The 13,579-nt window shown below is 32.6% G+C and overlaps 1 protein-coding gene across 1 annotated transcript in view; it reads right to left on the bottom strand.

The window, feature by feature from the left end:
* The window catches only part of AGMO (alkylglycerol monooxygenase), a 385,566-nt gene that overhangs the window by 367,135 nt on the left and 4,852 nt on the right, over window positions 1-13,579 (bottom strand). The window lies entirely within an intron of this gene.

Raw genomic sequence — 13,579 nt, 5'->3', positions numbered from 1 at the left:
AAAAAAAAAAAAAAAAAAAAAAGAAAAGAAAAAAAAGAAAAGGGGGCATTGAAACCATATACAAGCCCCTGTGTCCCTATCCTTGGGAGTAAAAGGCTTTTACTTTAGTCTCCCGGGCCTCTCTTGAGTCTCAAAAGGCTGACTCAAGAGTTAATGTTTAAGAAATGTGAAGATGCAGAAACAAAGAATAGCTGTTGCACTGTGAAACTATTAACAATTTCAACTATAAATCCAACACACAGCAGAATCACTGAATTCACAGTTCCCTGAAAGCTATAGATAAAGGCCTGACACACATTCCTAAGTCGTTTTTACAGGAAGCAGACTGAAAACTGCTGACTGCAAGAACACAGACCCTAGACTGGTTGAAACCAGAAGGCTGATGATGCTTGAAACTTCACCTTGATGCCAACCAATCTGAGAATTGAGCATGAGATGATCATGCCCCATGTGGCCCCCTCCCTCACACTGCCTTTAAAACCCCTTCCCTGAAAGCCATCAGGGAGTTTGGATCTTTCGAGCATGAGCTGCCTGTTCTCCTTGCTTGGCACCCTGCAATAAACGCTGTACTTTCCTTTACCACAATCTGGTGTCAGTAGATTGCATTTACTGTGTGTGGACGAGCAGACCCAAGTTTGGTTCAGTAGCAATATGTGGTATGATACTCCCAATGAACCACTTGATCACAAGGGTAAACAACCTATACACTTCCAACCATTCTGTATCCAGGCAACAATGTGTTTTTCTCTTTCGATACAGTATTCAATAAATTACATGAGATATTCTATACTTTATTATAAAATAGGCTTTGTTTTAAATGATTTTGTCTCACTGTAGGTTAATGTAAATGTTCTGAGCATGTTGAAGGCAGCCTAGGCTAAGCTATGATGTTCTGTAGGTTAGGTGTATTAAATGCATTTCAACTTATAACATTTTCAACTTATGATGGGTTTATCAGGATGTAACCCCTTCGTAAATGAAGGAAGATGAGTATATCCTTCTACTTCTGTCCCCATAAACCACCCCCTAATTCTATCCCCAGCCCCAGCCAACCACAGAAGTACTTTCTGTCACTACAAATTAGTTTACATTTTTAAAATGTTCCTTGAATGGAATAATATTGTAGGTGCTATATTTCTTTTCTGCTGGCTTCTTTCACCCAGCATTTGTGAGTCATGCAACTTGTGTATATCAATAGTTTATTCATTTTTATTGTTGAATAATGTCCATTACATGGACGTACCATAATTTGTTCATTCATTCATCTGTTAATGAACATTAAGTTCTTTCCAGTTTTTTTACTGTAACTAATAAGACTGCTGTGAACATTCACATACACATCTTTGTACGACCAAATGCTTTAATTTCTCTTGGGGAAATACCTGGAAGTGGAATGGCTGGATCATAGGGTAAGTGTATGTTTAACGTTTTAAGAACTGCCAAACTGCTGTCCAAAGTTGTCATAAAATTTTACAATTCTACCAAGAGTGAGAGTATGAGAGTTCCAGTTCCTATCCTTTGCAATACTCAGCATACTCAATTCTTTTAACTGTAGCTTTTCAAATAGGTGATGAATATTAATGTTGAGTACCTTTTCATGTGCTTATTTGCCAGCTCTATAACTCCTTTGGTGAACTGTCTGTCCAAATCTTTTGCCCATCTTTTCATTGAGTTGTGTTTTTCATTGTTGCTTTTGTTTTGCTTTTTATTGAGTTTTGAGCATTCTTTATATATTTTGATATAAGTCCTTTATTAATTATGATTTGAATTTATTTTCTATCAGCCTTAGGCTTGTCTCCATTCTCTTAACACTGTCTCTGGAAACACAGAAGTTTTTTTTTATTTTGATGAAGTCCAACTTAAGTTTTTATTTTATGTATTGTGCTTTTGCTTTACACCTAAAAAATCTTTGTCTAACCCATGAAAACAAATGTTTTCTCCTGTATTCTACAAGATTTATAGTTTTAGGCTTTATATTAGGTATATGAAATGCTTTCAGTTAATTTTTGTATATGGTGCAAGGTACGGACCAAAATTCATAACTATTTTTTTTTTTTTTTGCATTTGGATAGCCAATTGTCCCAGCAACATGTATTGAAAAGATTATATTCTCTCCACTGAACTGTTCTGTTTCTTTGTTGAAAACCAGTTGACCATATATGTGCAGACCTATTTCTGGACCCTGTATTCTGTTCCATTAATGTACTTGTCTATCTTTACATCAATACATTTTCTTGATTATTGGAGCTTTGTAATAAGTATTGAAATCACTTATTAGTAGTATTAGTTCTCAAACTTTGTTCTTCTTATTCAAACCTATTTTGACTATTCTAGGTCATATGAATTTCAATATGAATTTTAGAATTTGTAGTCAATTTCTACCAAAAAACTGATAGGATTTTAATCGGGCTTACATGGATTCTATAGATCAATTTGGATAGAATTAACATCTTAACCATCTTGAGTCTTCCAATCAATTAATTTGATACATCTTTCCACTTACTTAAGACTTCTTTTTATCTCACTGTGTATTACAGCTTTCTGTATATAGTTGTTGACCAAATTTTGTCATATTTATCCCTATCTCATAATTTTTGATGCTATTGTAAATGGTATTCATCCTTTCAATTTCTAATTGTTCCTTACTAGTATATGGAAGTACAATTAAACTTATATTTTACATACTACAAATTGCTAAACTCACTAATTAGTTCTAGTAGGTATCTTGTAGATACAGACATTCTATATACAAATTAAAATGTCATCTGAGAATAAGATAAGCTTTGTTATGTTATTTTTTGTTTTTATTTAGTTTTCCATATTTTTCCTTTATGATTTACTCTTTTATATATAGTTTTTGCTGTGTGTTATATATGTTGCAAATATTTCAATGTTTCTAGAGACCTTTCTGATATTGATTTCTAATTTAGTTTCATTTTGTATTTAAAGGATGTATTTTTTAAGACTTGAAACTTTTCACATTTATTGAGCCTTGTTTTATAGCCCAGAAGATGGTTTATCCTAATGTTTCTTATACACTAGGGAAAAAAATATATAGTTTGCTGTTGTCTGAAGTGTTACATAAATATCAAATACACCAAGTTGTTAGTGTTTAAGTTTTTATGTCCTTACAGATTTCTACTTGTTCAATTTATTTTTGAGAGGGTGGTATTAAAATTGACTATAATTTTAGATTTCTTTATTTTCCGTCTAGATTTATAAGCTTTTTCCCATGTATTTTAGAGCTCTGTTATTAGGTGGTAAATATTTAGGATTGCTATATCATCTTAATCAGTAGGCTTCTTATCATTATGAAATATACTTTTTTTTGAAATACACTTCTTTAGCAGTATTTATATTTTTTCTCTGAAATCTAGTTTGTCTAATAATAATATGGCCCTTTCAGCTTTCTTTTGGTTAGTGCTAGCACTGGATATCTTTTTTTTTTTTTACTTGTAATCTATTTGGATCTTTATATTTAAGAGTATTTTCTGTAGACATTATATAGTTTGGTCTTGCTTTTATATTCATTCTGACAAATGCTTCCTGACAATTGTGGTACATAGAATGTTTACGTTTAATGTAATTATTGATATGGTTATTTAAGTCTGTCATCTTGCCATATGTTTATTTATGTTCTATTTATTCTTTCAGTTATTTTTCTTCTTTTTCTCCCAGTTCTGTATTGCTGGAGAATTCTTACTGTAAACACAGTCTCAAAAGGAAATAAAATTTTTTGACATAATTATGGTTCTAGCAATTATTAGCAGAGGTTGCTATTACCATCCTTGTGAAGACATTTAATCACCCCATGTCATTATGAAGGGTGCCAGTTAATTCATTTTAAATTTTTTGCAATCCTTATTAAATTAGCAGAGTACAGATATAGATATGAAGAAATTTGAAATGAACTCATTTCTAATTTCCAACAAAAATCTAAAGGGCATGATTTTAATAACTCCTGCTGCAAACAAGTATTACATAACAGGTTTCTTGTTAATATAAAAATATAAATATCCCGAGAAATGTTGGATGAACCAAGATCCAACAGAGCATGACTTTTACAGAACTTACTAATTTTTAAGAATCACCACAAAATGCAAACCTATTTCAAAGCAAGTTTGAGGAAGCTGAAAGAAATACTGCCATTATGAGCTCTGAAAATGGAGATACTTGGATGACTTCTGTCTTCATAGCTTATGAGTTCTTAAAATAGGAAAGCCTGTTCTGTAGATTTCACCGAGGCAAATTTGGCATAGACACTGGCCCGCCTGGAAAAACTCCATTGTGCTAATGTATAAAGCAGAGTTAGGGCCTGTCTCCTTGGCATAGTATGGCCACATAGAAAAGGATGCATATGGCTCTAGTTTAAATAGTTTTTTCCTCAAAGAATTTCCTTGCTGCTTTGAGTACTAGAATTTTTCTCCTTAACTTTGCAAATATTTATACAGCACATGTCTGATAACTCTTTTTTTTAAAAAGGTACAGGCCCTAGAAAGTTAAGAAGGCAAAATGCAATATGCTTAGTAAAATAATTAATAAAAATGCTAGTGTTTTCTTCATTGCTGGTATCCTACAGCCCAGTCCAGGTTCTTACAAAAAGTAAGATCTCTGTAAGCATTTTTCAATCAATAAATGTCAAAACATGCCACCTCTCATTCAGAAGAGAAGTTTTCTGTGGTATTTTCTCTTATGGACTTTTTATGACTGCAAGGTTACTATTCATTGTAGGAAACACTGCACTTCAGGGTATAAATTATGGCCATTATCTGGGCTGGGGATAGGAAACTCCCCTCGCCCCAACAAGAACTTGCAATGATGTTGTGGAAACAGGACATAAAAAGATGAGTTACAATAAAATGTAATAGTAAAATCAATAGAGCTACAGAAACTGAAAAGAGTGAGAACAGAGAAGGTGGGAGATGAGTAGGATGTTGATATTTGGGTGAGAGTGAGAAGGGAATAAAATATACTTATTGGGAATGTATGCCTGGAGACAAATTCTGTGAACAAATCAAGAGTTTTTTGTTTATTTGTTTTGGTTTTGTTTTGCTTTTTGTTTTTTTGTGTTGTTTTTTTTCTTTTGCTAGGGCTGGTATATTCCTGTAGTGAGCGTGAAATATGAAGAGGTATCCAAGAGTCAAATTATGGAAGACGATGAATGCCAGTCTATGACAATTGAACCCTGCGTTTCTTAAGCAAAGTTAGTGTGTGAAAATGGTGTTAACAGAAAATCAAACCCGCAGAATTTGATAAAAAGAATTGGAAGACCTAGAAGGTGGAGTAGAGGGACCATTAGCAGGCTTCAGAAATGGCTTCAGATATGACGTGGTCAGAACATGGTAGTGATGATGGGAATCAGATAAAAGATATGGATAAAAGAGCCATTAAAATGGAAGCCTGGCTCTGGGGAAAGAGGGTATTTGAAATAATTTTTCCAACTATTCAAGGCTGAGTTCTTATAAGCATGAGGGCACATTTCATGGGAATGAGAAGATGTGCATTTTGGAAAATGATGATAAATTCAGTGTTAGATATGTTGAGTTTTGAGGTGAAAGGTCAAATAAGACATTTATAGCAAAATTTTGAATGTCCAAGTTAGAAATTTAAATATGGCAATGATAAACATTCAACTGCATAGACCTGGGAAATAAATTCACAAAAGTAGGATAGATAGAGAGGAAAAAGAGATGTGAGATAAGTGCAGAACCACATTTAAGTGGGTGGGGGGGTGTAGAAGAGATCATGAGAAATAAGTCAGTTAGATGATTGAAAAATTAGACACTTCAGTATAATGTAAAGCAAATAACGATACCCAAATTTCTCCATCGTATTTACAGTTACAGAATGCCAAAGGAAAATCAAACTTGATGTAAGCCATTAAATTAGTGATTAGTATGACATCAATAAATAAATACCAGAGAAAGTTACAAAATGTTAGTTTGCAAACTAGGGCCTAATTAAATGCATAAATAATTGAAAACAACTGAAAATAAAATTCTTTGAATATGGATTATTGCTAATGCAAATATTATACATGGCTTTATTTTATTAATTTTCTATTTTTTAATCCACTGATATCTATAATTTATATTAAAATTCATTTTGTATTGTAGAGTTCTATGCGTTTTTAAAATGTGTAATGTCATAGATCTATTACTATTACAGAATCATACAGATTAGTATTTTGTACACCTAAAAATCCATTTCTTTTTTTTAAATTTTTTTTTAATCCATTTCTTGTTCTTCACCTATTCACCTCTCCCCTTCTGCCCTCCTTTTGACAACCACTGTTCATTTTACTGTCTCTATTGTTTTGTCTTTTTCAGAATGTCAATCAGTTGGAATCATACATTATATAACCTCTTTAGATCAACTTCTTTAACTTGCCAATATGAATTTAAAGTCCTTTCATTTCTTTTTGTGGCTTGACAGCTCATTTATTCTTATCACTGAATAATATTTCATCATATGGATGTACCACAGTCGGTTTATCCATTTACCTATTGAAGTATACCTTTTTTACCTCTAAGTTTTGGCCACTATGAATAAAGTTGCTGTAAACATTTATGTGCAGGTTTTTATGTAGACATAAGTTTTCAACTCAGTTGGGTACACATTGAGGAGTTTGAGTGTTTGGATCATATGGTAACATTATATTTAGATTCATAACAAATTACCAAAATGTCTTTCAAAATGGTTATACTTTTGCATTCTGACCAGCAATAAATGACAGTTCCTGTTGCTCTGCACCCTTGCCAAAATTTGGTGTTGCTATTTTTCTAATCTTGGTCTAAATAGGTATGCAGTAGTATCTCATTGTTTTAATTTTGAATTTCCTAATGACTTATGATGTTGCACATCTTTTCGTATGCTTACTTGTCATCTGTATATCTTGTTGGTTAAGGGTCTTTTCATATATTTTATCCATTTTTTATTCAGTTGTTTGCGTTCTTACTGTTAAATTTTACAATTTCTTTGTATGTTTTGGATAAAAGTCTTTATCAGATATGTGTTTTGCAAATATTTTCTCCCAGACTTTGGCTTGTATTTCCTTTGTCTTAGTGTCTTTCACAGAGCAAAAGTTTTTAATTTCAAAAAGACCAACCTATCACATTTTTCTTTCATGGAGTACATTTTTGGTGTTCCATTTAATAAGTCATTGCCAAACCCAACATCAGACATTCTCTTAGCTTATCTTCTAAAAATTTTATAGTTTTGCATTTCATATTTAGGCCAATGATTTATTTTGAGTTAATATTTGTGAAAGGCATAGGTCTATGTCTAGATTCATTTTTTAAAATTGTATATGGATGTCCAGTTGTTCCAGCATCATTTGTTGAAAAGACTATTCTTTCTCCATTGAATTGCCTTTGCCCTGTGTCAAAGATCAATTGACTGTATTTGTGTGGGTCTATTTCTGGGCTGTCTGTTGTGATCAATTGATCTAGTTTTCTTTTCTTTAACCAATACCACACATCTTGATTATGGTAGCTTTATATTGTCTTGAAGTTGGTTAGTGTCAATTCTCTGACTTTGTTTTTCTTCTCCTGTACTATGTTGGTTATTCTAGGTCTTTTGATTTTTCATTTAAACTTCAGAATCAATATAACTTGCTGGGATTTTGATTGAGATTGTGTTAAATAGACTGCATTGGCAAGAACTGACATCTTAGCATTATTGAATAACCATTTCTCCAAACCTGATATACATATGTCCAACAAGCACATGGAAAGATGCTCAAGAATAGTCAGTAGTGAAATGCAAATTAAAACCACAGTGAGATACCACTTCACTCCCATTAGAATGGCTACTATTATAAAAAAAAAAGTACACACAAAGAATTACCATATGATCCAACAATTTCACTTCTAGGTATATATACCAAATAACTGAAAACAGGTACTTAACAAATACTTGGATATGTGTGCTTACAGCAGCACTATTTGAAATAGCCAAAAGGTGGGAACAGTTCAAGTGTCCATTAACAAATAAACAGATAAGCAAAATGTGATGTAAACATAAAATAGAATATTATTCAGCCATAAAAATAAATGATATGCTGACCTAAATAGACATTTCTCCAAAGAAGACATAGGGATGGCCAAGAAGCACCTGAAAAGATGTTCAAAATCGCTAATTATTAGAGAAATGCAAATCAAAACTGCAATGAGGTATCACCTCACATCGGTCAGAATGACCATTATCATAAAGTCTACACATAATAAATGCTATAGAGGGTATGGAAAGAAGGAAACTCTCCTACACTGTTGGTGGGAATGTAAATTCGTGCAGCCACTATGGAGAACAGTATGGAGGTTTCTTAAAAAACTAACAATAGAGCTACCATATGATCCAGCAATCCCACTCATGGGCATATATCTGGAGGAAACTGTAATTGGAAAAGACATATGCACCCCAATGTTCATTGCAGCACTATTTACAATAGCTAAGATGTGGAAGCAACTAAAACGCCCATTGACAGATGAACGGATAAAGAAGATGTGGTCTATATATACAATGGAATATTACTCAGCCATAAAAAGAATGAAATAATGCCATTGGCAGCAACATGGATGGACCTAGAGATTATCACACTAAGAGAAGCCAGCCAGACACAGAAAGATAAATATCATACGATATCACTAATATGTGGAATCTAAAATTTTAAAAAGACACAAATGAACTTATTTCCAAAAGAGAGGGGGACTCACAGACATAGAAAACAACTTTATGGTTACCAAAGGGGAAAGGGGGTGTGTGAGGTATAAATTAGGAAGCTGGTATAACATATAGACAGTACAGTACTATGTACAAAATAGATAACCAACAAGGACCTACTGTATAGAACAGGGCACTATACTCAACATTATGTAATAACCTATAGGGAAAATAATCTGAAAAAGAATATGTACTGTACACCTGAAACTTGTAAACCTGTAGATGAACTATACTTCAATTAAAAAAAATTTTTAAATGAATGATGTGCTAATACATAGTACAACATAGATGATTCTTGAAAACATTATATTAAATGAAAGAAGCCAGACACAAAAGGTCACATATTGAATGATTTCATTCATATTAAATATCCAGAGTAGGTAAATCCTTAGAGGCAGAAAACTGATGGAGGGTGAGGGGGTTAATGGGAAGTAATTGCTTAATGGTTAGCGAGTTTTTCTTTTACGTTGATAAAATGCTTTGGAAGTAGACAGAAACAGTGGTTGCACAACATTCTGAATGTACATAATGCCACTGGATTGATCTCCTGTGAAAGGGTTAATTTTATGTTATGTGAACGTCACCTCAAAAAAAAATTTTTTTTTAAGCATCTCTATTTGAAGGCATTAGAGAATGATCCAGGCAGGACTTGATAAGCCCTGGTCCTGAGGAGAAGGGAAGCGAATTTTAGCGATTCTGACATTTAGTACTTTTTCTGCATTAAACCATTTGCTGACTCTAAGCATCAGCGCAGGGGCTAAATAAGTGAGCTGAAAGAAGTAAATGATAAAATCAGAAGCTCAGCAAAACTTTCAATAATTTGATGGGACTAAGATTGGGTGTAAAGTGTGGGACAAAAATTACAGTTCTGTTTCCAATAATGAAGAGAGGCTCAAACAAACTAGAATAAGGATGAATTAGAAATAGACCAGCCTCAAGTAGACAAACTCAGCTAAAAAACACCTCATTCCTAATTGAATTATGTGTTCCTACCCAAAAGAATGCCAGAAGCAAACCTGAATCCTTCTGCAGGAATGTAAAATCATCCAGGTCTCTAATAATAATGAGTGTCTTGGTAAAGTTAATGACAGCAAAGGTGGAGTGTAAGGGGTGGACGTAAAATGAAGTTAACTGAACTATCGACCATCAATTTGAGTTTGAGGGCAGGGAAGGAGTCAGAAGGAAGAGACTCAGAATTAAAATTTGAGCATCTAGGAGGATGGTAGTGGTATCACTTGAGTAGGACATACAGGAGGACTGGGTTTAAGAAATGAAAGAGTAAATAAGCTTGGATGGGGATTTACTACACTTTGAAGTATCTGTGGATTTGTTCCAGGTGGAGATGTGTCCTGTTACAGGAAAACTGTCTAGAAAAACAATATTTTTTATACGTTTGGACCTGACTCTTTGCATTTGCCATCACTGGGCAGCCTGAATATACATGATGTGAATGCCACCTGTTAAAGCTCATCTGAAATAGCTATGTGGTTAAAGTCGAAAAAGTACAGATTGTCATGTTGGTAATGAACTCTCTTAAGTGCATAAAAGAAAATAAATTTATAAAAGTGAAATGGAAGTATTACTTTACATATATGAAGTAGAATTCCTAGGCTCACAGTCAATTAAAAAAATTTTATCTCAGCATAGTTTTTCCATTCAACTGTGAATTTGATACTACTGAAATATCAGTATATGCTGGAAACACATTCTCCTCAGTTTGCAACTTTACAGAAGACATTCCTGTCTCAATCCCAGGTTATACAGAAAGCTTTAATAATATTTGAAAACTGTATATAACTAAAAAATGATTTACATTTTCAATTGTTTGCAAGCCTTTATCTAATTTATATTACATATCTTAACACATGATATTCTATGTTAATTTCTTTCTCTCTCAGCATATTTACCTAAAAATCCCTTTCCAAGGAATTTTACTTCTTTCCATTGAGAATAGTGGTTTTTAAATCAGCTCTGAGCTTTATAAGGAAACAAACAATTGATGAAAATTGATGAATTCATTTAGAAACAGATTATATAAAGTAAAATATGCACTTATTGTATTCTATATAAACATATACCTTATAAATGTATTTTTTTCTTTATTATAGTAAAGAGAGAGTGGCAGAGATCTAAAAAGAATGTCTATATTGGATACACATGAAGAATGAATAGGTTTACAAAGCATTTCATGAAAGGAAAAGTATACACCTTTGTTTTGGTAGGAAGATCAAATGGTTGATTTGGGCAATTTTAAAAAACAACTATATCCATTTTCAGAAAAGTGGTGAAAGTGTCTAAGAGCCAATCTATAACAACTGATCCAGAATCTCAGTTCATCTACTTAGATTTCAGCTCATACTCATGTCCTCCTCACAGAGAGTTCCCTATTGCAGAGCTCATTTAAAGCTAATCCAAGACATTAAAAGTCCCTGATTATTGAAAGTAGTCCCTGCCAACTACTTGCTATAATGTCATAGGCAGAGATACGCCTGAATCATCCCCTCAGATGGAAGACTGGATAAATCCACTGGCATTTGTAAAGGACTGAACCTATAAAAAGCAGGACCCTGAGGTATTGTGTCTGACATAGACCTCTAGAAAAAAATTTAAAAAAAAAAACTTTTATTTATCATTGAGCAAAGACAGATAATATAAATTAATAGCAAAATTCAATTATAAGCCAAGCAACACACACAACAAGCCACTGAACTCTTCAGAGACAATCACATAATAAGGTCTAAGTAATAGAATAGTCCTATGCCATCATAAAAGTAATCACTCATTAATCAATGTTGGTAAAATCTAACATTGCTTATCCTACATAGTTTGGTTACATTGCATATTTTATGGTTACATTAGCTAAAAATGGATTATAGGTTTTGGCTAGTGAGTCACTCACTACAAATATACGTGGTAGATTAATTTCTCAATTAAAATTTAGATTACATGAGAGGAATTCAGAATCATTATGAAATACCATTTAATTTTCTATTTAACCAAAGTGACAGTAAAAGATGTTAAAGGCAAAAACAGAAGGTTGTATAGTTGTTAACATTGAAAAGACTGGGTTTTCTTAAGTAATCAAAGACCTGATAAAGACAATGGGAAGCACAGTAAATTATTTTAAGATGGAAAATCTTTGCCGTTCAGGCAGATTACTTAAATGTAAAGCAAAATCTTTGTTTACAATTTCTTATAAGAGAAGACCAACATCTAAACAAACTTTGTCCTTTCAACAGAAAGAAAATCAAATTCTAGTTTTGCACCAGCATACTTTTAATATTAAACCTCATTTTTTAAAAATTTAAATAAATCCCATTGAATCTTAGCAAGCTTGAGCACATATAAAATTTCTTTCCCAGGATTCCTTTTCCACAAACCTTCTAAACTTTCTTACATCCATTCAGTTTTTGTCCTATTTTTTTTCCTTTTACTCATTCTGGAACAACCAGTCACTTTACTTTCCTTACCTACTTTTTGTACACAGTTCTTTCTTTTCACCCTCTAAGTAGTTTTAATTACATATATTTATTAGAATTCTTAACCCTTAGAATCCTTAATTCCTAGTGAAAACTAAGAAGTAAGCAATTGTGGACTGTCTGTTATGCTAGCATTCTATATATTGGCAAATTTATAAATACATTTCTGAATTTCTAGAAGTATTGATGTATTCCTCCTCATAGTAAATTTTCCAGTGTGGCACAGACATGTTTACTAGTAGACCCAAATATCTCTAGCTCCTTGGTAAAAGAAAGCCAAAAATGAATAAACCTATGTTCAGTAATTAATTTTCCAATGTGGCACAGACATGTTTACTAGTAGACCCAAATATCTCTAGCTCCTTGGTAAAAGAAAGCCAAAAATGAATAAACCTGTGTTCAGTAATTAATTTTTCAGTATTTTATCTTATTCCAAAACAGTCTAGATATTCAATGAATATTCATCATTTAATTTTATCAGCATAACTGTAAGGATTCAAGTTACCAAAAAGATTTTGGAAACTATTTTTAAGTAGACATACCATAAAGCATAGTTACTGTTGAAAAGCTCATTTATAAACTTTTATCTTACTTATTTCTATTTAACTTATTTGTTAACAATATATTTAGATTACTTGTGAAAATTTCATGAGACATTGAACAGCTAATCATCACCTTAAGTTCTCTTACTGACAAATTCTGTAACAGAGATAACATGAGCTTATTTGACTTTTAGTAAACCTAGGTAGAATAAAAGTTACATGCCTGCGTTATATTTACTATTAATAGCTCTAAAGATATGCCTGTTTTAATTAAACCAACAAGCTTAAACTAGCTTTTATTTGCTGAAGACTATCCTAGATCACTTGAATTTGAAAAATGCTTGATTTATATAAATGCTTAGTTTTCTTTAAGCCAGTTAAATTGAGGTCTTTACAAATTAATTTTGGAAATTCCATTGGAGGTAGAAAGAAAATCACTCATCTATATAACGTACATACATAGATATACATAAACATATAGAGAGATGTAAACAGAGATCTTACAGCTCTGGGTTCATAGAGGAGACTGGGTAGAACATTTACTTCTCAAAAGCACTAAGAAAAGGTATCAGTTTCTCTAGGAAGAGTTTTTTTTTTCCTAAGTCCAGATCTTTTGCAGTATCAGCAAGCCTTTTAAGATGAATACAGGAGGTTTGGGGACTGATCAAAAGGATAGGTGGCCTTTGAATTATTTTTAGAGCTGTATTTCTGTTCTTGTAAAGACTGGATTTGTAAAACGAGTACAGTTGTTTTTTCACTCCTCAAAGAATTGGGTTGCAACCAGAATGATATCAAGAGGCTGACCCAGCCATCCAACTACATTATCTTTAATTTGCT

The sequence above is a fragment of the Neophocaena asiaeorientalis genome, unplaced genomic scaffold (assembly GCF_003031525.2).
Source record: "Neophocaena asiaeorientalis asiaeorientalis breed wild unplaced genomic scaffold, Neophocaena_asiaeorientalis_V1.1 scaffold70, whole genome shotgun sequence".
Lineage (NCBI taxonomy): Eukaryota > Metazoa > Chordata > Mammalia > Artiodactyla > Phocoenidae > Neophocaena > Neophocaena asiaeorientalis.
This window is presented reverse-complemented; position numbering and strand designations above follow the sequence as displayed.